Below are 25,871 nucleotides of genomic sequence, written 5' to 3'. Positions count from 1 at the left end.
TATAAACAAACAAATGGGGAAAAGAGAGAGCTGTTCCTTACAGTAAAAGCCAACCAATGAATGCAGCATGATGGAATTAGACTATTTGGCAAGAATCAGCAATGGCTGCTAAAACAAGCAGGGAGTGTTGGAAGAGTAACAGGGTATTGACATAGTCTCAGAGTATCTCTCCACAAGACACACAAACACAAATGATAAAATAATAACTTTATGGTACAGAACCTGGCAGAAACCAAGTGATCGAGGCTGACAAGACCAGAAATGAGACAAACTGACACAAGGGGCTTCCAGATATGATGTACCAAGAAGATCACTTCTGGGACATTCCTGCCAACTGTGTAACCTGAACCAGTCGTGAGGAATCATCAGACAAACCCACATTGGGGGACATCCTACAGAATAAGTGGCCTGTATTCTTCAAAACATCAGTCATGAACTCTAAAGACAGACTCTAAACAGTTCCAGATGAAAAGAAACATGACAACTGAATGCAATGTGTGATCCTGGATTCTCTTTCGAGAATTTGGAGAATTCACTTCCTGATTTTGATAATTTGATAAGAGAATACCTTGTTTGGAAGAAGTAAACACTGAAGTAATTAGAAAAAGGGGTATGTATCTACCTGGAAGAGTTTAAAAACATTCACACAGAGAGAATGAGGAAGACAACGGGAATAAAAGCAGACGCAGTAAAATGAGAATGGGGTGAAAGGTATCAGGGAATTCTTAATATTATTCTTGCAAACTTTTCTGTAAATGTGAAATTATGTCTCCAAATTTTTTTCTTAAAACAAAAAAAGCACTTGGGTTGGAAAAATGAAAAGGAAGTGCTTGGCAGAAGGCCAAGGAGCCCAGGCGAGATGCAGGTCTGGCTGCCAGCACTTGCTTTGAAATACCATGGACAAGGAGAACAGGGCCTGCCAGCCCACCTTCGTCTTTACTAGGCTCTCAACAGGGTCAAGGCAGCAGCATGGGCAAAGGCCACCTGTCCCCCGGCCCACAGCCCCAGGCAAGGGGCTGGAGCCTCACAGCAACAGAAAGGGATGCCAGCATCCTGAGGGCTGAGGGGAACAAGCAAACTCCCCACCCAACCAGAAGGCCACCCTGGCAGACCCTCAAAATACTACCACTCCATTCTTTTTTTTAATCCTCACCCAAAAACATGTTTTTTATTCATTGTTAAGAGTGAGGAAGGGGAAAGAGAGAGGGAGAGGGAAAAAGAGAAACATCGATGTGAGAGAGAAAAGTCAACGTAAGAGAGAAACATTGATCAGTTGCCTCCTGTATGCGCCCCAACTGGGGATCAAACCTGAAACTTTTTTTTTATTATTATTCTCACCTGAGGATATTTTTCCATTGTTTTTTCAGAGAGAGTGGAAGGGACAGAGGGAGAGACAGAGACAGACAGAGAAACCTCGATGTGACAGAGAAACATTGATTTGAAAAACAGGGGGCTGGGGAAGCAGGGAGGAACCCGAAACCCAATTATGTGCCCTTGACTGGGAATCAAACCCCCAACCTTTTGGTGCATGGGACAACATTCTAACCAAGGAGCCACATGGGCCAGGGCTGAACCCGAAATCTTTTGGTGCACAGGATGATGCTCCAACCAACTGAGCCACCCAGCAGTGCTACCAGTTCATTCTTTACACATATGTATAGGTCTTAGATGTTCTATAATTAACCATTTAAAACGATAATCACCCCGCCAGTGTGGCTCAGTGGTTGAGCATTGACCTATGAACCAGGAGGTCACAGTTTGATTCCCAGTCAGGCTTGACTCCCAGTAGGGGGCGTGAGGAGTCAGCTGATCAATGATTCATCATTGATGTTTTTATCTCTTTCCCTCTCCCTTCCTCTCTAAAATCAATAAAAATATATTTTAAAATAAAACCACAATCGTTAACAAAGTAATCTTTGTTTCTCCACAAATATGCCTTGTAATTTTGTGGCGATCTATGTAGGCTCTGAGTAAGGATGGAAGACACACATGTACACAAGTGATATGCCAGGAGAGGATCCTGCTCCTCACTCACGGCCCTGTTGATCCTGGACAGGTTTACTAACCCCCCTGAACATCACCCTTCTTCTAGAGTTTGCTCCGGGCCTTCCCTCAAAGCTATGCTGGGATCAGAGATGACCAGTAAAAATGAAAAGGCCAGTGATGGGGGCACAGTTCACCCACATGCAGGCATGGCTCTAAGCACCTGACATATCTGATCAGCCCCAAAACCCTCGGAAATAGGTACTGTTTATCACAGCCCATTTCACAGATGGGGAAACTGAGGCACATATGGTGAAGTGACTCACCTGAGACCACACAGCCAGCAACAGGGGAGCCCAGCTCTCAATATGTATCCTAACCACTAGCCTTGCCAGCCCATGCCAACTAGCAGGGAGACACATGGAAAACACAAAGCTCTGTCCCCATTTTGTGCTTCTAGATTGCAGATCTTCATACAATCTATAAAAGTGCAGAGAAAAACACAGACAATCCTATCTAATAATAGACAAACATGGTAATTGACCATACCTTCGCTATGCCTCCCATTGGCTAATCAGCACGATATGCAAATTAACTGCCAACAAAGATGGCAGCTAATTTGCATACTGCAGGCAGTGGGGTACAGCGCAGCCGGCAGCACGAGCTGCCATCCCGGGCTACAGGCCAGCCCCAGAAGCCCCAGAAGTCGCCCAGAAGCCGGTGATGGGGGGAGATGGGGTCCCCTGCCCAGGTCTGACACCTCTGGCAGAGGCGTCAGGCCTGGGCAAGGGGCCAATCTGGTGATCGAAGGATGATGGAGGTTGACACCTCTGGCCTAGGCGTCAGGCCTGGGCAGGGTGGAGCCGGCAATTGGAGGGGTCTGGGGGTCCCCTGCCCAGGCCTGACACCTTGGCGAGAGGTGTCAGGCCTGGGCGAGGGCGGAGCCAGTGATCGGGGGCAGATGGGAGTCCCCTGCCCAAGGCTGACACCTCTGGAGGAGGTGTCAGGCCTGGGCAAGGGGCCGATCCTGCGATCGGAGAATGATGGGGGTCAACGCCTCTGGCCAAGGCATCAGGCCTAGGCGAGGGGCCAATCTGGCGATGGGAGGGAGATGGGGGTCCCCTGCCCAGGCCTGATGCCTGCGCCAGAGGCATCAGGCCTGGGCGGGGGGGCGGGGCCGGCAATCGGAGGGGTCTGGGGGTCCCCTGCCCAGGCCTGACGCCTCTGGCTGAGGCATCAGGCCTGGGCAAGAGGCCGATCCGGTGATCGAAGGGTGATGGAGTCGACGCCTCTGGCCGAGGGCAGAGCTGGTGATGGGAGGGAGATGAGGGTCCCCTGCCCAGGCCTGAAGCCTGGGCCAGAGGTGTCAGGTCTGGGGTGGGGGGGAGCCCAGCCGGCGACTGGTGTGAACTACAGAGGAAACACCTTTTCTGACCACTCATTGGTTAAGCTCCCTGTATGCCACTGGTAATATTCTTAGTAACTTGGGTAATAAGAATCCAAAAAGGTGATCTAGGGTTTTTCACCACACTCCTAGTGAAAAAAACGAAGGTCCGCTGCTGGAGGGCTAAGAAATGTCATATCCTGCCCTAGCCGGTTTGGCTCAGTGGATAATGCCTAGGCCTGCCTACCACAGGGTCTGAGTTCCATTCTGACCAAGGGCATGTACCTAGGTTGCAGGCTCCTCCCTGGCCGGGGCCCAGGTCAGGGCTCATGCAGAAGGCAACCAATCAAAGTGTTCCTCTCACTTTGATGTGTCTCTCTGTCTTTCCCTTTCTCTTCCACATTCTCTAAAAATCAATGGAAATATATCCTCAGGTGAGGATAAAAAAAACAATAAGGAAATTATTATTATATGAAAGACACATCTTGAAAATGCCTAAAGAAAGTTGTCATTTTTTCATGGTGAAGGGACTGGAGTCCATGTTGATGAAAAAACCTTGCTGGCTGTGGTGACTGGCAGTGACTGCAGCAGTGGGGTGATGGGGCTGGTGCCTTCCCTTGATCAGCCTGGTCACCTCCCACAAAGGGAGGCCAGACTGCGGCTTAGGCCCTATCCCCAAGGGGAGCAGGAAGCAGGCCTAAGCCGTCACTAGGACATCCTCTGAGGGCTCCCAGTATGTGAGAGGGGGCAGGCTGGGCTGAGAGACAACTCCCTCCCCGTCAGTGCACGAATTTCGTGCACCAGGCCCCTAGTGCTTTTATAATCTTGGGAGGGAAAGACCTCTCTAGGCAGGTCACAAGACCAGGAACTTTACAGGAAAAGACAAAATTGGCAATAAACTTTAAAATATTTGACGTAATAACACATCCAAAATAAAACTGAAAGATAAATGAGAAACTGAGAAAAAAATGTGTAACACAAAAGGGTGCTAATAGCTCTAATATAGAAGGGTTATTATAAAACACTGGTTCTCAACCAGAGGTGAGTCTGTCCCCTAGGGGACACTGGGTGATGTCTGAGGACATCTATCGTCATGACTGGAGATGGGAAGGAGCTCCTGGTGGTGAGGGGGTGGAAGCCAGGGATGCTGCTCAACACCCCCCAGAGCCCAAGATGGTCCCCAACAGAATGATCCAAGTCAAAGATATCAATAGTACTGAGCTGAGAAACCTGTTATAAGTCAAGAAAAATAAACAAACACCGCTATATAACAAGTGGGCAACAGCTATAAAATGGCAATTCAAAAAAGCGGTGACTAGGAGATAATAGATTAAAAGAAAGGACAAAGCTGAGGCTGTCACTGGTGTGATGAAAGCCTCCAGCTGTCACAGGAAGGTCAATCCAGACCACCTTTCTGGGGACTGCTGAGCAACATGGTCAAAATAATAAAGTGTTCGTGCTCTGAGCTACCACACTCACAGATCACCTCAAGGAGATAGCAGCAAGGATGCTCACGGAAGCACTGTTTAAAAAGGAAAATATATAAGTAATCAGGAAATGGGCAAGGAAATCATACACGCTCACATGAAAGCAAAGGAGTATGCAGTCAATGAACTAGAAAGACCTCGCCTGGCACAGAGATGACCATAGAGCCTTCAGGATCTGGGGAAATTTGTAATTTGCGTAAACTTGTCTTTACTGACAATGCTTATGTATCACTTTTATAAAAACAAGAGTACTTAGAGCTCACCTCCAGAGCTATGCCTGGGACCCAGAGGTCCCATCCCTCCAGCAGCTCACTGGCTGGTCCATCTGAGTAGACAAAAGTGGATCTCAGGGGAAAGAGACAATGTGTCCTGAAATTAACTATCACTAAAACGATTATGGTACCCACTCCCTACCTAAATTCATACTTAAAATACCAAGCCAAATTGGAACCCTCACATACTGCCAGTGGAATTGTAAAAATGGTGCAGCCACTTTGGAAAACAATTTGGCAGTTTCTTAAAGCATTAAACATGGAGTTTCCATCTGATCCAGCAATTCCACTCCTATGTATCTACCCAAAAGAAATGAAAACACAAGAGCTCGTACATGAATGTCCATATTATCCATTGTATGCATTATTTGTAATGGCCAAAAAGTGGAAACAACGGAATAGTACATTTTAAAACAGTGAATTATGTAACATGTGAATTATGCTTAACAAAGCTGTTATTTAAAAAAAAATACCAAATCAGAAAATAAATGCACAAAAGCTCCCCAAAGTTCTGATCAAGATTTTGATGGTACTCCCTAGCCAGTTTGGCTCATTGGATAGAGCATCCACTAAAGAGTCCCGGGTTTGATACTGTTCAAGGGCACACAGCTTGGTTGCAGGCTTGATCCCAGCGTGCTGGAGAGACAATTCATGTGTCTCTCTCACATCAATGTCTCTCCCCTTCCCTTCCACTTTCTCTAAAAATCAATGGAATAATATCCTAAGGTGACATTATAAAAAAAAATATTTCTTTAAGAAAAAAAAAAGATTTTGATGGTCGTTGAAGATTCAACTAAGCATAGCCAGAACACCATGGCTGCCCACGTTGTTGGTGCTGAGCAGCACCTGCTCCATTTGCACCCGGTTCTCCACCTGCCCAGCACCATCCTGACCACCGCCGTCAGGCTGCCCACCTAGGCTCCAACAGGAGTCAAGTCAACAATCCAGTCAGAACCACTGTCTTGCTGGCCTTCCATTGACTGATCTCAAAGACAAGTACCAGGCACTCCTTAAAGCCCAAAGACTTGCCTCCAAGTGGATGTGACACACTGACCTAGATTTGGAATCCTGTGGCAGGATCTGGGCCACCAACAAGTCAGCTTTGATGGGACAAGGGAGAAGAGGCCAGAACCACAAAGGGCAATTACAGTAGGGGCCTTCCCAAGCCTGGTCCTGATATGGCAGAGCCCCACAAGTAGTTTTGATTATTACAGGTCCTAAGAGGGCTTTTGAATGTTCACTTCACCGAATGTGAACAAAGGGGCACCATTCAGGCAAGTGGACACATCAGCATCCTTGAAAAACCCAAAACTTAAGTCACTGAATTAATCAAGTGAGCTTAATCCTGATTAAGCACCGTTCAATGGAATCAGCAGAGTTGTGTCAAATAATACTGGGAACCAGAAGTAGATTCTGATAAAATGTACATGATAAGGCCTAGAGAAACCACTAAGAATATACTTTCAAAAACAGAGTGAAAAAATCATTAAGGCATTAAAATGTTACAGTAGAAAATATTCACTTAATGCAAAGGAAAGCATTAAAGGAGGAAGGAAGGGGAGGAAAATTACAGTAGGGGCCTTCCCAAGCCTGGTCCTGATATGGCAGAGCCTCACAAGAGAAGGGGAGGAAAAAGACATGGTACAGAAAGCAAAAAGAAAGATGACAGACATAAATCAATTGGAGCAATAATGACATTAAACGTGAATGAATTAAACAATCCAATCAAATGACAGAGCTTGCCGGACTGGAGAAAAAACAAAAACAAGATCCAATGATGACATGCTGTCCATAGGAGACACTGTGTTTTGTGTTTTTTTAAAGAATAGTTTATTGATTTTTAGAGAGAGAGGAAGAAAGAGGGAGAGAAACATCAGCTGCCTCCTGCACATTCCCTACAGGGGATGGAGCCCCCAACCCATGCATGCCCTTGACCAGGAATCTAACAACCTCCTGGTACATGGGTCAACACCCAACCAACTGAGCCATATCGGCCAGGGTTTTATTAATTATTATTATTATTATTATTTTAATCCTCATCTGAGGATATGTTTTATTGATTTTTAGAGAGAAAACGAGAGAGAAACCTTGACATGAGAAAGAAACATTAATCGATTGCCTCCCATATGCACCCCAACCAGGGATCGAACTTGTAACCTAGATATGTGCCCTGAGATTCAAGCCGACAACCTTTTGGTATACAGGACAGTGCGCTAATCAACTGAGCCACTATAGAAGAAACTCTTTAGATTGAAAGATATAAATAGGCTAGGGAAAAAAAGAATGAAAAAAGGTATAACATGCAAACAGCAAACATAAGACTCCCGAGCCATTGGGGGTATAGTATAGTTTTGTCTTCTGCGTAGGGAGGCTGGTAAAGTCGGCTAGCTGTAAGAATGCCACTGAAACTTGTACATGGAGGCAGGGATGACAGCACCCATGCAGAGCACTTATGAACATACACTGCCCTGTTTGCTGCTTGCCATCATCTGGCAAGGAAAGCAAGTAAGAACGCAAGGCCCAAAGAGCCTGTGTTGTTCGCCCCAAGTTAGTGGCAGTGACAGGGTTTGGAAGCTTGTGTCCCATTATGAGCTATGACTCCATACCTCAAACCCAGTGCAGCTTCAGTCTGAGACCCAGGAGCCCCCTTGGAGGGCACAGAGATGCTGGTCTCCCACCCACACCCCAAAAGTCCCCTGGTCTTCCTGAGCTTCTGGACTGCTGGGGGTTCCTATACCTAGGGGGTGCTTCTTTTCCAAGGAAGACTTTACCAAGTCCCACAGCCCTTAATGCTTCCCCGTCTGCCTCACCCACACCTCAAGGGACAAAATCAGCATTTAGGGGATCAATCAGAGTTCAATAGGCTTTCTCCAAGCCAGTCATGTCACTGTAGGGCTGCTCCAAGGCAAAGAGCTAAGGGTTCTGGCAGTTTCCTGAGACACCCACTCTTGCCAGGTCTCCTCCACAGCCCCAAGTTCATCACTGAGCCCAGCCCAGGCGCAGTGCCAAACCACCGACGCTACAGGCAGAAAGGGAGTGTGGGGCTCAATCAGGCATACTCGCCTCTCACCTGTGCAGTGCATAGTGGGTCATGGTCACTGGCAACACCTGCTCCCTCACCCGTGCCCGATCCTGACTCCATTGAGGTCCCAGGCCTCTGGGTGCCCAGACTATGTGACAGGACCCCCTGCCTACTGGTCACAGGACTATATCACCAGCCCCACATGGGAGTTCTTGCCTCCCCAATAACCACATCAGCCTCTCAGAGCAAGAAAAATATCCTGTCACCCCCAAACCGACAGCTGGACCCCAGGAGCACACAGAGGGACCCACACAAATTCCATATTGACTGAACACACACATCAGAAGCTCATCAGGGACTACTAGTGGTCTGTATTGTTTTGGTTTTGCTTTGCTGAAACTGCTGATTTTTATACAGTGAAGATAAATTATTTTTATAATGAAGATCCCTCTAGGAGTCTTGTTAGGCCCTAAGACTCAACCTGTGGGTCACGACCCCTTTGGCGGTCGAACGACCCTTTCACAGGGGTCACCTAAGACCATCCTGCATATCAGGTATTTACATTACGATTCATAGCAGTAGCAACATTACAGTTATGAAACAGCAACAAAAATAATTTTATGGTTGGGTCACAACATGAGGAACTTTATTTAAAGGGCCAGAAGGTTGAGAACCACTGAGTTAGGGGAACAGCCACTACGACTTGGCCAATAACATTTTCAGGACTTCTTTTGGCTAAAGGCCAAATGAATGAATCCAAGAGACCTGTGGCTGCAGGGAACAGGGGCTAGATTGGAAACAGCACCTCCAGGTATCTGGTCTCATTGTGGCCACACCTAGGACACCTGAGCCCAAGCAGAGACAGCCGAAGAACACGAAACCTAACCCAAACCTGTCACTGCCAGGAGTCAGTCTGCAAAGCCACCGTCCCACCCCAGCCCTCGCATGGGCCTGAGGCACAGTTCACCACCGTTCACCCCAGGACCACAGTGCTCTGGGCTGGTGGATCCATGTCAAACCCCAGGTTCACTGGAGGAAACAACCTGAAGAGGTGTTCAGAACAGGCAGGACTTTGAGCTCCAACCTGGCTGCCTCCAGTCCAGCCTCCCCCAGGAATACCACCCAGCTTCCTGGTCCATAAAACCCTGTCCAACTCTTCTATCTGCCCCATAAAATACTGGTAAAGAAGCTTCAGAAGAAGAAAAACCAACTTTTTTTTTTCCTTTTCTCCACATCCTTGCCAACACTTGTTTGTTAATTAATTTATTTATTTACTGTTTTATTTTCAATTTTTTTATTGATTAAGGTACCGTGGGGCCTTGACTTACGAGTTTAATTCGTTCCATGACGGAGCTCGTAACTCAAATTACTCGTATGGCAAATCAAAAAGTGAACGAGTGAGACACGTGATTCTGGGCTGATGTTGTGGCATTCACTGTGACGTTCGCTGCGCCAACTAGCGGTGGGGTATCTGAAGATGGCTCGTAACCCGAATTTTAGCTCGCAACTCAAAGCAAAAAATCGGCCGAGAGACGGCTCGTATCTCGAAAAACTCGTTAGTCGGGACATTCGTAAGTCAAGGCCCCACTGTATTATATATGTGTCCTTATCACCCCATTGCTCCCCCCTGCCCCCCCCCCCCCCCGCTTATACCCCCACCCCTGGTGACTGTGTCCATTGGTTAGGTTTATATGCATGCATACAAGTCCTTTGGCTGAAACCAACTTATTTTCAAGGTGGCTTCTAATAACCTCAATTGTTCCCTAACTTCCTTCCCAGTACAAATATGGAACAGCAGCACCAAAACCTATGGGCTGTCCTGGAATGGAAAATGATTTTAGAAGCTTTTACTGCAACATCTTGATTCACAGTCAAGGAAAGAACAGAGGCCCAGAGAAAACTCATTATTGTAATCTACTGAATGAAGCCTATCCCTGGCCAAGGGTGCTTGAAATCAGAACATTCTCTGTGGGGGCCATCCTGGGTACTGTGAGGGGTTGAGCAGCATCCCTGACACCCACCCACTCGATGCCAGCAGCACACCCCCACACACACTGTGACAACCACAGATATCCCCAGACAAGGCACAGTGTCCCCTGGCGGCAGAATCACTCCTAGGATGGGAATTCTTTTACTAAGGGATTTTCATGTAGTAACTCAGTTAATCTCACCCACGCTTGAAGCAAAAACCTCCCCTATCATCCCCATTTTAGGATTAAGGATAAAAACTCAGCAGAGGCAGCATCTGAACCCAGGCAGGCTCAGTGCATGAGTACCAGCCTCTAGCTGCCAATCCCACTCAGCCATTCGACCTCAAGACCTCAGGCCATTTAAAAATCATCTGCAGCTGTGGATGTTATTTCCAAACTACGCTGTACACAACTCTTTCTCCTGGGTTTTCCTATGCCCAAAGCACCATTCCAAGTTCTTCCGATTCCTCCATGGAAATATCTCGAGTCCCAAGTTCACAGTCCCCAGCATGTCCAGCATACATGCCACAAATGCACTGCCATCGGTTCGGCCTTCAGAACCCTCAGGCCTTGCTGCCAGGACAAGGTTTCAAGTTCCTGTCAAAGATGAGAGGCTGTGTGCAAGGGTCCATGGGAAGGATTGGGCCACAGCCATGGCTGCTCAACCCTCTGAGGGCTGGCCATCAAGCCCAACATCCTGGAGTAAGCGGCAGGCTGGCTTGGCCAGAGTCTCAAGGGAAGGGCTTTCAGCTTGTTCCCACTTCCCCACAGCATCTCAATCACAGGCCCTCCAGGGGTCAGTCCCCGATCTCCCCAAGGTCAGCTGTGCTGTCCAGGCAAACCCACAGCCTCCTTCTCCTCCAAGCTTCATTCCCACCACCTCCATGAAAGCCTCAGGGCCTCCCTGTCCCCACCTCAGCTACACTCCACCACAGTGGGTCTCACCCCCTCACTCCTCACATGGCTGTCGCTGGTTTGTGTTGGGTCTGCCTCGTCTCTCCAGTTACAGGCTAACAGATCCAGAAATTCTGATGGCAAGGGGCCAGCCTCCACTAAATACCAGGCACCCCCATTTACAACATCCCTGACCAACCACAGCACTCAGCTCATCCAGAGACTAGTCTTCCCAAAGACCAGCCTGTGAGGCCTAGTGCAGCAGCACTGAATGTGAAAAGCACCAGGACATCAAGTGTGAAATAGACACAGGCTGTCAGAATGGGAAATACACCCAGATGTCAAGTTTAAAATACAATATTACATGAAACGGTAATAATTTGGATATTTGGGTTCACTTAAATACACTATTCAAGTTAAAGTCGCCTGTTTCTTTTTACCTTTTCGTGTGGCTACTAGAAAATTTTAAATTATGCATGGGGCTGCCTTATGTCGTTAGTGGCAGCACTACCTCAGACATCACTTTATATCTGTGCTGTATTTTCTCCCAAGGCTTTTGCTGGTTCAGCTCTCACTTTAGATCTTTGGTCATCTGGAGTTAGTGTTTGTATACAGCATGAGGTAGGGGCCCAATTCTGACATTTGACACTTAGTGTTCGTGTGCATCCCCCATGGCATCGTCCTAGTGCCATAAGCAACGCCCTAGCACTCAGGACACCCAGGTTATCTGTATCCTCTGCCAGGGGGACTGCAAGTCACACACACACATACCTCTTCCCCACAGGGAAGACACCAGCAAAAGCAAGTGGGCCAAATCACCAGGCACAGTGATGGCACAAGCCTTGGAGGGAAGGATACCAAGGCAAGAGCCAAGTCCACCTACAGGACTACTCAGTGGGGCTTGTAAGGGCCACAGAGAAGCTTAAAACTTGGAAGCTGCTGCCTTCTAAGAGATAACTCACAATCCTGTCAGGGCCAAGACCAGACAGACCAGGAAAGAGAATTGGCCAGGGGCTGCAGAGGCCCAGTGGCTGCACTAAGAGGTCCTTCAGGGGACATGCCAGTGGTCTAGGCACAGCCCAACCCAGGTGGACCCTGCCCAGCTTGGGCTGGAGGAAAGGAAGGCAGAGAGGTGAGGACTCACCACTGAATACTGGAGTTCATGGCCTAAGTGTGCAAAGGACAGCCTGGCAGCTTCCTGCAGGTGGTGAGCTGGGCACTGCACCTGACATGCCAGGCTTCCCTCCTCCTGGAAGCCCAACCCCAACCTAGAACCCACACACCACAGGCCAGGCCTCCCTTATTCTTACCTTCTTCTGCTGACCCCTCCCAGCCTCAGCCTCCAAAGCGTAACCCCACAAAGGCTTCCCGTGCTGCCTCTGCACAGGATATCAGCTGGGTGAGCAGTAAGCACACTCCAGCCCTAGAATTTTAGAACTCTGAGACAGGGGGAAAGAAGGGGCAGAAAGAAGGAGGAACTACCCAAATGTCCATCAACAGATAGTGGATCAACACAATATGTCCATCCAAACATTGGAATATTACTCGGCTATAAAAAGGAGCGATGCACTGACACCTGCTACAATGTGGATGAACCTTGAAAACAGTGAACGGAGCCAGACCCAAAGACCGCATAGTATGTGATTCCACTTATGTGAAATGTCAACAGGCAAATCCACAGAGAAAGAAAGTGGGTTAGTGGTTGCCAGGGGCTGAGGGAAGTGGGGAGTGATAGTTTAATAGGGATGGGGTTCCTTTTGGACTGATGAAAAGGTTCTGGAATTAGAGGGTGGTGATGGTAGCACAACTCTGTAAATGTTCTAAAAGCCACTGAATTGTCCACTTTAAAATGGTGCATTTTATGGTATGTAAGTATCTCAATCAAAATATTTTTTTATAAGAAGACAGGGCGGAACATTTTAAGAGGGGCTGTTGTCCTAGAAAATTCGGGGTCTGGTCAGTATACCAGAGCCAATCATTGGGCAGCTATCACATAGCTCTCCCCAGTGACTGGAATGACTTTGGTCCTGCTTCATCAACCATACTCTATGCTCCCTGAGGGCAGATCTGCCACCTCTCGCTCATCTTAACCACTCAGTGCCTGACACTGGGGGGCCCCCAGAGGCACCCAAGAAACAAATGGGCCTCCCCCAGCTTCCTTTGCCTCCTCTATGCTCTTCCACACGGGTCTCCCAGGCCACAGCCCCCAGTGTCCCCTCCAAATGCCTCTTTCTCTGCCCACCAGCTCACCATTACCCAAGATGACAAGACTCAGCTCACATGGCAACTCTTCAGTTGCCTCCCTGGTCACACCTGAGCCACAAGCACTGCCCAAGCCGTGCTTCCACAGGTTTGGTTCCCATCTATCTTCGAAATTCTGCACAACATCCCCCCAGGTCCCCACCGTTCACTCTGATCTCCCCAGTCCTGCTCCATCCATGGCCCCATGACCCTGTGGGCAGGACATGGTGTTCACCTGGCTATACACACGCAGGCTCAACAACTGTCTCACTCAACTAGATAAATGCAGACACCCTCAGCCAGACCCAGGGCTTGGGGGATATGTCCCATGGCTATGTGTCCACCACAAAGCCCCAGTCCAACCAGAATCACAAAAACAAGCCGCTTGTCCCCAAGACCATGCAGGAGAGACCTTCCATTCTCAGTTGTATATCTTCGCCTTGAGGTTGGTGGATGACATGGCTTCAGAGTTTGCAGAGGCCACATGACCGAAGACACGTTGCCCGAGGTCCCTGAACCTGACCACACCCACTTGCTATAGCTCTATCAGTGGCTAATGAGCTTTGTCCTTCAGTCCATCCATCTGGCCGCCCCTCCTTCCTTCCATGGGGCCTGGTGAGAGGAGCCAGTTCCTCAATGAACAACACTGCTCATCAGTCTTTAGCTCAGATCGGGGCTCCGCTTTGCCTTTGGTGCAAGAAGGACAAAAAGTGGCCCGAGTGGCCAAGACCATTCTCTGGCGTCCACCTGCTGTAGCCCAGGAAGGCCGTGAAACAAGATGCCTTCTCTTCCAAAAAGGTGTCAGAAAACTAGCTTTCTCTACCGACTCCCTACTCTTTCCCAGGGGGAAGGAGTTGGAATCTATACTAATAAAAGCCTATGTGGTCATCACGCCCTCACACCATGAACCCTCACGCCGCAACGATCACCAAGAGGCTGCACACACAGCGAGCACACACGTGCGGGTGGGTGGGGGCTTGATGGTGCGTGCCCGGTGCGAAGGCAGGTCACACCGCTCTGGCCTACCTCTTTGGGGCAATCCATCAAGGAGCCCCGGATGGGTGGGCAGGGCCTACCTCTTTGGGGCAATCGATCGAGGGCTCCCGCACTGTGAGAGGGCACAGGCCAGGCTGGGGGACTCCCCCGCCCCCCAGTGCACGAATTTTGTGCACCAGGCCTCTACTAAAACAATAAATGAAGAGTTTAGCCCTAACCGGTTTGGCTCAGGGGCTAGAGCATAGCCTGCGGACTGAAGGGTTCCAGGTTCCATTCTGGTCAAGGGCACATGCCCTGGTTGTGGGCTCGATCCCCAGTAGGGGGCGTGCAGAAGGCAGCTGATCAATTCTCTGCTGTCACTGATGTTTCTATCTCTCTCTCCCTTCCTATCTGAAATCAATAAAAATATATATTTTTTAAAAAGAGTTTAAATTCCCGGGGCTTTACTCATATGCCAGCTAGATATAGAACAATTATCTCTCTCGACTTATGACCAAGATAATCAAGATCCATACAGCTGCCAGCCTAAGATAGGAAGCCCACTCTGCTTAGGGTCAACCCTTTCTGACAGATGGGATTTTTTTTAAAAGAATGGGGGAGCAGCGGAGATTTGAAGAGACCAGCAGCAATATGATGGAATCTCCCAGTCCAGCTGCCCAGCTGGGATGCCCCATGCATCCTGTGGAGCCAAAGCAAGTTACCCCCATACTCACTCGGGGCACATAACTAGCAGATCTAGAGCTCTCCAAGTAGAGATGGGGTGCTGAGCATGGTGGGGTCCGGGTTCTGGCTGAGCATACAGCCCGGTTCCACCCCACCTGTGTGGAGATCCCCAGCATGCCCCTGTTGTCAGGCTGTCACTGCCTGCTGGAGGCTTCAGGCTGGCTCTTGCTCTAAAGAGGCCTCCTGATCCATCCTCTCGCTTCTTGTGCACAAAGCACAGTTCTGGATCCACTGCCAGCTCATTTTACATGAATCATTTCTCTCCACCAACCCCACCCCCCTCCGAGACTGGAGGCAGCAGCAATGAAACCATGAAGGCAGGCCCATCTCCACCCCTATCTGCCCAGAAGATGTCATCTATTGGGTCCAAATGCAAACACAGAAGGGAAGTGGATGTTGGAGACAAATGCTGAGTGCCCACCCCTTCACAGCTTGCTGTAGAGGCTTGTCTGAGAGTCCTAACTGCCATCACTGGTACCGGCCAATGGAGCCAAATGCTACATTTGTTATTGTTCTGTTCTGGGCTTGGAGACCCATTTGGGCACTGCAGCCCTCAGTGGCTGGCATTCTGATTGTTATTCTTTGTCCACTGAACAAACACACTCAAGGCCTCTACCCCAGAGAGTCACAGCCCAAAAAGCACAGCCCAACCATGAAGCAAAGACAGCTTAATGCAAACTTTTCATTAACCCCCTATGTCCACTGGCACCACTGGGGTGGGACAAGAAAAGAGGAGAGGGAAGGGAAGGGATAGATGGAGAGGCAGAGGAAGATCAAAAGAAGCAAACAAACAAACAAAAAGGACAGGCAACTTTGTTAAGCCAAGAAGTCCTGAGGAAGCCTCTCCAGGTTGTTTATTTCAATCAACTAAAGAAGGCATGACCGTCAATTAACGGTGTGCTTCCTTGACAAGTCAGAACGTTCCCAGGACAGTACCAAATCCAAGATGCTAAAGACCTGCTTGACTCAGAAATCACTCGTCAGCCAGTCTTCGCTCCCAAAAGCTGAGGTAGAGGAGTGAGGCTAAGGAAGTATGGGCAGCGCCATTACCTCGCACCCAACACGGCCATCTCACCATCCACTCACCCCACGAAGCTCAAATGTCAAACCCACAAAGCTCAAATGTCGAACCCACAAAAGCCAGCTCTTCACGAGTGTTCCCATGCAAAAAGCAGCATTTCCCAGGACTACATTCACCCCTCCTGACAGGGGCATTGGTAATGGTAAAGCTGATGGGTTGGATGTTTATAAAACCAAATGATTAGGAAACAGTGTCTTCCTTCTAAACCCTCAGCTTCTGCCAAGCCAAAGCAAACTCTTTGAAGCCAGGTAGACTTCTTACCAATCTTCTGGCGGGATGCTACGCAAAAGGTATAGAGTGAAGCAGAATGAAAAAGGCAGGCATCTGCAAACAGCAAAATATTTACCCATTTACCGTACACAGACTCTTTTTTTTCTCCTTTACTATGAGGTTTTTTGGGTGGATGGAGTCAAAACATTTTCTTACATCCCCTGTACTTTTTAAATTCCCCTTGAAACCCATTTTTAAAATACAGACTATGACTCTAAATGCTTTGATGTAAGAAAGATGGAAATTCATTCCATTAACACACTAATGTTTGCTGAACATCTACTGTGTGCGATGAACTGCTCTAGGTGCTAGAGAGACACGCAGCAATGAAGACAGGTATTATTCTGCGGGTCAAACGTAGCCTGCCACCTGCTTTTGTACAGCCTACAAACTAAGGCTGTTTCTGATTTTTTTAATGGCTGAGGGGGGAGGGAGATCAAAAGAAGAAAAATAGTTCATGACACATGAAAAGTATATGAAATTCACATTCCTGTGTCCATAAGTAAACTTTTATTGGAACAGATACACCCACTCATACTTTTGTGCTACAAGGCAGAGTGGAATAGTTGGAACAGACGCCATCTCGCCTGACCCTTTACAGAAAAATCTCCCCCTCATGAATGAGACAGACAGCAAATACATAAGCAGATTAATATGCATTTCTGGTAATACTGAGTGCAAAGAACAGGCAGGATGGGGGCAAGGTGGCTGGAAGGTTGAATGTAGGCAGTGTGAGCAGTGATGGCCTCTCTGAGCCAAGACCTAAAGATAAGAAGCCAGCTGAGTAGAGATGGGAGGGGACAGCATTCTGGCAGAGGGAACAGCAAGTGCAAAGGCCCTGAGGCAGGGAAGAGGAGGCAGGGAAGCTGGTTAGACTGAAGGGGTACAGGCACAGGAGGGGAGGGTGGTAGAACAGTGCGAGGGGAGACCACCACAGAGGACAAAGCAGGGAGGCCATGGAAAGGGAGCTGGAATTTTTTCTAAGAACAAGAATTCACTGGAGGGTTCTAAGCAGAGGAAGGCCATTTTTAAAGGTTTTTAAGCACCTTGAGCAAGCAGGAGTGAAAAAAGACAGTCAGGACACCTTATCTAACCAAGATGCTCCCAGCACAGGCCAATTCAAACCAGGGAGTAAACTCAAAAACCAATTCATCTGACAATAAAATAAATTCATTGATCCACTCAGGCCTTAGTATGAATACAAACTTTTTTTTTTTTAAATATATTTTATTGATTTTTTACAGAGAGGAAGGGAGAGAGATAGAGAGTTAGAAACATCGATGGGAGAGAAACATCCATCAGCTGCCTCCTGCACACTTCCCACTGGGGATGTGCCCGCAGCCCAGGTACATGCCCTTGACCGGAATCAAACCTGGGACCCCTCAGTCCGCAGGCCGACGCTCTATCCACTGAGCCAAACCGGTTTCGGCAAACTTTTTAAAATTAATTTTATTGTGTAAAAGTATCTGCAACTAGTATATTAACAGTCCACTGACTCCACAGACAAAACTGTTCAGGAAGAGGCAAAGATTAAAGAAGTGAGTTACCTTAAAGTCCAGACAACTGTTAAGCAAATTGACAGGAAGGGATATGGTGCCAGGAGGGTGTGGAAACCTGGGTAGGAGACTTGTGGTTCCCAGAGGCCAAAAACAGTTAGGAAAACCCCCACACTATGGACAGGATGGGGACAAGGGGCAAGAGCTCAGGTGGCATGGGAGTGTCTGTGAGCTTCTCTCCTGGGGGATGGAGAGATGGAAGCAGTAGGCTGGGAAGGACGGGGGAAAGTCAGAGTGACAATTGGGAAAAACCTGGACATCCAGGCCTAGGACTATGGGCTAGACACAATTTGTTAATAGAAGCCCCTCCCTATTAAAGACAGGAAGGGAGGAAGGGGGCAAAGGGAACTAGAATAAGAGATACATCGGGGATACGGCCAAATATCAGGCTGCTGTTAAGTGAGAGAGTCTCACCTGTGGGTGACTGTGCCCCCCATGGGACACTGGGCAATGTCTGGGAAATGCAGTTGCCACAATTGGTAGTAGGGGGAGTGCTGTTGACATCAAGTGGGTTGGGGCCAGGGATGCTCCTCAACACCCCCACAGTACCCAGGAAAGCGCTCCCAGAGAACAATCCAGCCCAAGTGTGGACAGGGCAAACGGGGAGACCTGGGCAGAATCAGACAGCACCCAGTGCTAATAAATCAGCTTGGGGTTCACAGCTCCCTGGCGCCATGCAAAGCACTTTAGAGCCTTTCATCCCCTTTCATCCTCACAATTACTGGAGCTGGGTTCTCATTACACCCATTTTACAAATGAGGAAAGTGAGGCCCAGAGACGTGAAGTAACCTGCCCCAAAGGAGGGATTTGAACACAGGTCCTCAGACTCATGTGGGGAATGAAGAGAACAGGAAGACAAGGACACGGCCAAGAACAGCAAGCCAGAATAGTGTCCAGGTTAGGCCCTGTCCTCTTCTGTCTGGCATTCTCAGCTGGAAGCAGAGGTACCCAGTGGCCCAGCAGGTGTATGGAGCCGTCACAGTCCTGCCATCTGCCCACAGCTCGTTTGCTCTCCACACCTCAACCACACTTGGGAAGGTTTAGTGACCACCCCATTTTGTTCTTGAGCAAGTGACTAGTCTAAGGTCACGCAGCTCTGAACCCCACGCCGAGGCTCTGAATACAGATCCCAGGAAGCAAGCCAATTGGAAATGCTCATCTGCCCATGCCTTGGTCGGTCCCCTCCTCCATTCCTCAGCACCCATCACCTCATCCTGCCTGCTCCATAGCCAGCCCTCCCCCTGAGGGCAGTGGGCTCCACACCACCATCATCGCTGGGAACATCCCCTTTCTCTTTCCCTCGCTAAATCTGAAGCCCCTTTAAAGGCAGGGACTCCCCAAACCTGCCTCAGCATGCACACATCCCCAGTGCCCATCCTCACAGGTGTCAGATGGAACCAAGGAACAGATGGGCTCTCCAGGGCAGAGGCTCAGATGAGTCAGCCAGGGGAAAGGGGTGGAGCACAAGAAACCAGCAGAGGAGGCGGAGAGATGTGGGATCACGTTTTGTGGGGTTGGTGGGGGGGAGACACAGACACCACAGAGGGCCCCTGACTGCCCCAGGGAGCTCCTGCAGGAAGGCTCTAGGACAGAGGGAGGGTCCTTTCTAGAACAAAGGTGGAGGGGAGTCCTGAACGTTATTTAAGCTCTAACGTTAACAGCTCCTTAGCAGTCCACTCTTTAAAGAGGCAAGGATTAGAAAATGCAAGAAAATCAATTGTTACTAAGATCTATATACATTTCAAGTCCCAAGAACTACACACATGCACACATGCACATGAGGCACCTGACACAATAACCACATGCACACCCGGGCAACACCTGGGAGCATTTGTGTCATCACACGGAAACCATTCTCTTGCCCGCACCCTCCATGACCTCCACCAGGGGAGGGTGGTTTGACCATCAGTGTCCCCTGCACCAGGAGCAGCAAAATCTGCCAAGCATCCAATCAGACGCACAGAAAGAGGACCAGTGAGTTTCAAAAACCCTGGACTTAGACAATCACAAGTTGACTCCTCGACTTTTACACTCTGTCCTTCGGTTTCCAAAAAACAAACTGCAAAGACGAGAGAGGCTACCCACTGCTTTTGCAAGGGAGGCAAGAAAAGGCTGACCAGTGAGTTGACAAACCCTCCCCATGCCTCATAAGGAAGCTATTATTTGAGAATTAGGGGAGTCATTAGTTCTTGCACCATGGGGGCAAGAAAAGCCCACAGGAGTCATCTAATGAGCCCGTGTTGGGGGTTTTCTCCAACCTGAGGGCAGCCAGATAACTGGCTGCTGAAGCAGAGGGGTGGGACAGGCATCTCAGACCTTAAGACACTGGGGCCCAAGGAGCTTGCTGAATAAATGCCATTGACAGAAACACATGGAAAAGAACACACTTTTTACATATAACAGGCTCTTGGACTCCACTGAACAGAACTCGGGAAACAGTTCTCCAGGTGCACCTGAATTATTAAAACAAAAGAATGGGGGGCGGGGGGAGGGAGAACAGATGGGACACACTGAAGCACAGTCCATGCCTCCCCGGAGCCCAGGGGGGAAAAAAACAACCCTGTAAAACCTTTCACTTCGCCCAGGTGTACCTGCACCCCAATTCCCCTGGTGCCATAGCATCCATGGGGTGCAGACCTGGGCCCTTGCACATTCCAGGTCAGGTGTCATTCAGAATGAATCCATCCCCAGCTCCCTCGGGGTGGCGAGGACAGCCCTAGGAGGTGATGCGGAAGCCACTCCACAATTTATTGCTACAGAGAAGGGGGACTTGGAGATAGTGATGGAGCTGAGAGGGGGAGGGACTGTGGGACGCGTCTATAATCTGTGATGTGCATAGCAAGTGGATACATTTTTTAAAATGAAAAATCCAGATTGCATGCTTATTTTAGGGGGGGCTAACGGAGATGAAAGGCAAGTTTGGAAGCCCGAGATGGCACTGCGGGTTGACTCCGGGAGGGGAGTGGGATGCAGTGATGAATATTTCGGGGGAGAGTCCCTGGGAAGCGCCCCGTTAACCCCACTAGTGCCTAAAGGGCCGGAAATGCAGGGGGTTCCACCCAGGGCCTGGGCTCTCTTTATTGTAATTATTATTTTTTTTAACTATCAGGATTGTTGTGAATAATAGAAGGGCCCAGCCGAACAGGGCCGGCCTGGATGGGCCACCCACGCTGTCATCTTTTGTGCGGGGCCGGCGGGGACGCCCCGGCCCAACCCCCGCGAGCCCCTAGCCCAGGCAGGACGCCCCAGCCTCCCGTCCCTGGCCCTGCTATTGTCCAGCCGCACCGCCCCCGCCCGAGGCCCAGCGGGCGCCCCGGGCCGGGCGGTTAACGCCCCCAACCTCCTCACAGGCCGGGACAAAGCGCGGCGACCGCGGCCAGAGCAGGCCTCACCCGAGGCCTGGGCCTCGAGTCCCGGGCGCTCGCCCGCCCACAGCCCCCGGAGTGGCGCGGGTGCGGCGGTGGCAAGGCCCGCGCTCGGATGCGGCGGCCGCCTCCCGCGGGCTCACCTGAGGCGGCGCGCGCGGCCCGATCCGGAGCAGAGGCGCGCGCTCCCCCGCCCTCGGCGTCGCACCCCCAGGTCCCGCTCGGGCCGGGCCCCGCTCGGTCGCTGGCGGCCGAGCCCTCCGCGAGCGCTACGGGAGGGGCTTATGAGGACGCGCGCCAGCCCCGCCCCGGATTCTATTGGTCCCCGAGCCCACGCCCGCGCGCCCATTGGCTACTGCTGACAGCTCCGCCCCTCCCCTCCGCCGGGCCGATCAACACAGCACCAGCCGCCTCCGGCAAGCCTCGACTAGGCGGGCGCAGGCCTCGGGTGCGCCTCCCTATTGGGCGGCAGGCGGGGACACGCCGGAGCCTACCCACGTGCCCGCTGACCGGCTTCATTTTCATTGGAGGCGGCATACGCCAGCCAAGGCGGCCGCAACCAACTAAACGGCGGCTGGGCCTCGGATTGACAAGGACGCCTCGGGGATCGAGGGGAACAAGCGGGTATTGGCTTGCGGGGTCAGCCCGAGGCGCGGGCTGGCTGAAGCGGGTGCCAATCACGGCTCTGGCCCCGCCCTAGTTATCAGGCAGCAGCTGAGTACGTGAGACCCAGCACAACATCAGCACCGGGTCCGGGAGGTGTGGCGATGGGGTTCGAGACTCGTAGCCGTAGCCGGAATTTGGGCGCAGAGTTCCCCAATTTAAAAAGTCCCGAGTTAGGAAGTATAGCCCCAACGCATGCCATTTTGCAAAGTTGGGGAACTGATAACTGTGGAAATAGAAGTCAAGCAGCAAATGTCCCCAAAACATAACCAAGTTCATTTCCATCACAATCAACCTTTGCAAAGGAGGCAAGGCCTTCCGGATAAAGTTAAGTGCCTCCCCTTCCTCCCCGCTAAAACTTAGGGGAAGGGAGGAGTTTGGTGTTACCTGACCTAGGTGCAAAGCTCAACTGGGGTTCACGCCTCACCGAGGATGGTCTCTTTGCTGGGCCTCAACTCTTCGCTGTGCCTATCTTCCCCCAGTGAAGTGGACATGATGGTCACACACACACACACACCACTGTCTGGCTCTCTCCTCCGAATGTTGCCAGAATTAAGTGGGAGGAGGCACGTAAAAGGTTTGAAAATGTGGCTTTGCATGGTGAACAATTAAGGTTTGCTATTGCCATCATTATTTTTTTTAAATATATTTTATTGATTTTTTTTACAGAGAGAAAGGGAGAGGGATAGAGAGCTAGAAACATCGATGAGCAAGAAACATCTATCAGCTGCCTCCTGCACATCCCTGACGCTCTATCCGCTGAGCCAAACCGGTTACGGTGCCATTATTATTAATTTTTTTTGAGGTATTCAACAGCATAGTTTATATGCACATTGGCGCAATCATTATTAATTGCATACCAGAAAGGGGTGTGAGCACGCCCCTATTTCACAGGGAGCAGTATAAACCGGACAATCGGACGTTTTCTTGTAAGCACTTACACTATATTCCTGGAAATCATGTACCCAGAGAAAGTAATTATACAATTGTTTACCGTGTTTTGCTCTAAATATCCATCCCTGTGGGATAAGTAACTTGTGGCCGAGGGTACTGTGGAATATTAACTGTACAGCAATGAAAAGAGAGAGAGGGATCCACATGTACTGTCTTGGAATGATCCCCTGCAGATGTTGCAGAGCAGCTGCAGAGGGATCCAGGATTCTATATCCAACATTTGAAACCAAACGCAGAGAAACCAATGTCAGGCTTCTACCAGCACATACCTATGTCAACACACAGAAAAAGGCCATTCCAAACTGAAAGAACTCAATCTTTGGGAAGAGGAGAGGTCCATGTTGGATTAAAAAGGTGGGGGGGTAGGGGGAGATAGTTGGTGAAGACTTGAATCTGTTCTGGAGTGTTTTTGTTGTTTGTTTTTTAAATATTTTAAATTTTATTGGGGTGACATTAGTCAACATGAACATATAGGTTACATGTGTGGATTACTAATTTACAAAATCTGTGTATAGAACCATGTGCCCCACCCAAAGTCAGATCTTTCCCTGTCACCTCATATTAGGACCCCTTTCTTCCCCCAACCTCCCTCCCTCTGGCAACCACCACACTGCTGTCTGGGGTGTTTTTAATCTTCCTGGGATCATATTCATATATATTCCTCATGTAGTTAAAATTTAACTTAAAAAATGGGAAATAACTGCCCCCTAGGAACTCCCTAACCAGTGGGAAAAACAAAAATGAAATTTGATAATGGTGTCACAAGTGCAATAATGAAGGAATTTTACACACACACACACACACACACACACACACTAGCCTTTTTTCTACTTCCAAGTTTATCATATAAGACAGTGAATTTACAGGTGTTTGGATTTCAGACTCTGAAATTTTAATTTAATTGGGGTACCTAAATAGGTTGTCAACTTTCTTCTTTGGCTTAGGAAGACATTTTATTAATGCCATCTATTATGTTAAAAATTTAACATTAACAACTGTAGAATCTAGACCAGCTGTGGGCTAACTACGGCCCTCGGGCCGGATCTGGCCCGTTTGAAATGAATAAAACTAAAAAAAAAAAAAAGACCGTACCCTTTTATGTAATGATGTTTACTTTGAATTTATATTAGTTCACACAAACACTCCATCCATGCTTTTGTTCCGGCCCTCTCGTCCAGTTTAAGAACCCATTGTGGCCCTCAAGTCAAAAAGTTTGCCCACCCCTGATCTAGACAGTAGGTATATTTAAAGATTCACTACACTTCTTTCAACTTTTGTCTGAAAAGTTTTCATGATAAAATGTTAGTGAAAAGTATAATCACCATCATTTTAAAAATATTTTTTATTGATTTTTAGAGAGAGGGGGAGGGAGAGAGAAACATCGCTGGCTCTCTTTTGCATGCCCCCTATTGGGATCAAGCCCACAACCTAGGAATGTGCCCTGACCAGGAATCCAACCAGCAACCTTTTGGTGCACAGGACGTTGCCTGAGACACACCAGACAGGGCTCACTGTTTCTTTAAGTGTCATATGCATTGTAGGAAGGACACACTCCCAGAATTTTCAAATGGACAAATTAGTTTGGGGAAAACACCTAACTGCCCTGTTATTTGTTTTTTCACATCTTTGCAGACAGGTGCAAATCTCGATTGGGGATCTCTCCCCTAAAGAAGGCCAGGAGGAGGTGCACTGGTACTGGCCTTCAAAGAGCTTGAAGCCTGATCTTTTTTTATAGACCTGGTCTTCACCTTCCCCAATGGATAAGGTGTGGAGCCGAGAAATGTCTCCAACTTTACAGACTCCTCCACTCCTGCTTCCAGGTGTCCGACGCATAAAAAATAGAGGTGGATGGAAAGATACGTCCTCCTATGTTTAAAAAACAAAGATTTGGGGGAGGAATTCTAGCATCCCAAACCTTCAAGCATATGTCACTAGACACGTAGCATGTTTCACATTTATGAGCACAGATACAAATATGCAAATATGCAAACACCAGACCATGGCACACATGGTTGTTTACTAAGGTGTTAGACAAAGTGGCTACTTGGTAAATGAACTGAAATCAATAGAAAACTGGGACCCTAGCTGGTTTGGCTCAGTGGATAGAGCGCCGTCTGCTGACTGTAGGGTTCAATTCCGGTCAAGGGCACATGCCCGGGTTGCAGGCTCAATTACCAGTAGGGGGCGTACAGGAGGCAGCTGATCAATGATTCTCTCATCATTGATGTTTCTCTTTCTCCCTTTCCCTTCCCTCTCTTAAAGCAATAAAAATGTATTACAGCCCTAACCGGTTTGGCTCAGTGGATAGAGCGTCAGCCTGCAGACTCAAGGGTCCCAGGTTTGATTCTGGTCAAGGGCATGTACCTTGGTTGCGGGCACATCCCCAGTAGGAGATGTGCAGGAGGCAGCTGATCTATGTTTCTTGCTCATCGATGTTTCTAACTCTCTATCCCTCTCCCTTCCTCTCTGTAAAAAATCAATAAAATATATTTTTTTAAAAAATGTATTACAAAAAAATAACTGGACACAAGGCAGAATATATGGCACGGTTCTAATTTTGTTCTTTAAGTTTACATATAAAATATATAAATATACATATGCCTCACCTGCAAAACAGACAAGTCAAAACTGTATCAGAGGGTTGTTCTGAGGTTGAATATTACAATGACACACATACATGTACAAAGCCTGAAAATTGTAACCCGCTGGTTGGCAGAATTATGTATTTTGACTTTTTCTTCATGTAGTCAGTTTCCAAGTGTTCTAAAGGGGTTGTGTATGAATTTTATAATCTGGGATGAAGGAAAAGGATATTTTACATTAAAAAGTCAACCAGATGGATTGAAATATGTGGCCCACCTGCACAGTGGAATATTAGCCACAAATATATGGATGAACCTTGAAAACATGAGACCACAAAAGGCCAAGTATTTCATGATTCCATTCATATGAAGTGTTCAGAACAGACAAATCCAGCGAGTGGATTTGTGGTTGTGGGGCTGGAGGATTG

At 48.8% G+C, this 25,871-nt stretch overlaps 1 protein-coding gene across 17 annotated transcripts in view; it reads right to left on the bottom strand.

Moving 5' to 3' along the window:
* Positions 1 to 21,516, bottom strand: part of KDM4B (lysine demethylase 4B) — a 137,297-nt gene extending 115,781 nt beyond the window's left edge. For 15 of the 17 annotated variants that reach the window (XR_004968105.1, XM_036312191.1, XM_036312183.1 and 12 more), the window contains exon 1: positions 21,388 to 21,516. The gene's annotated coding sequence lies outside the window, so the exon portion shown is untranslated. The remainder of the gene's footprint in view (positions 1 to 21,387) is intronic. The other 2 variants (XM_036312185.1, XM_036312184.1) reach the window with 2 other exon arrangements.
* Positions 21,517 to 25,871: the final 4,355 nt, after the last annotated feature.

The sequence above is a fragment of the Myotis myotis genome, unplaced genomic scaffold, assembly GCF_014108235.1.
Source record: "Myotis myotis isolate mMyoMyo1 unplaced genomic scaffold, mMyoMyo1.p scaffold_m19_p_6, whole genome shotgun sequence".
NCBI classification, from domain to species: Eukaryota; Metazoa; Chordata; class Mammalia; order Chiroptera; family Vespertilionidae; genus Myotis; species Myotis myotis.
This window is presented reverse-complemented; position numbering and strand designations above follow the sequence as displayed.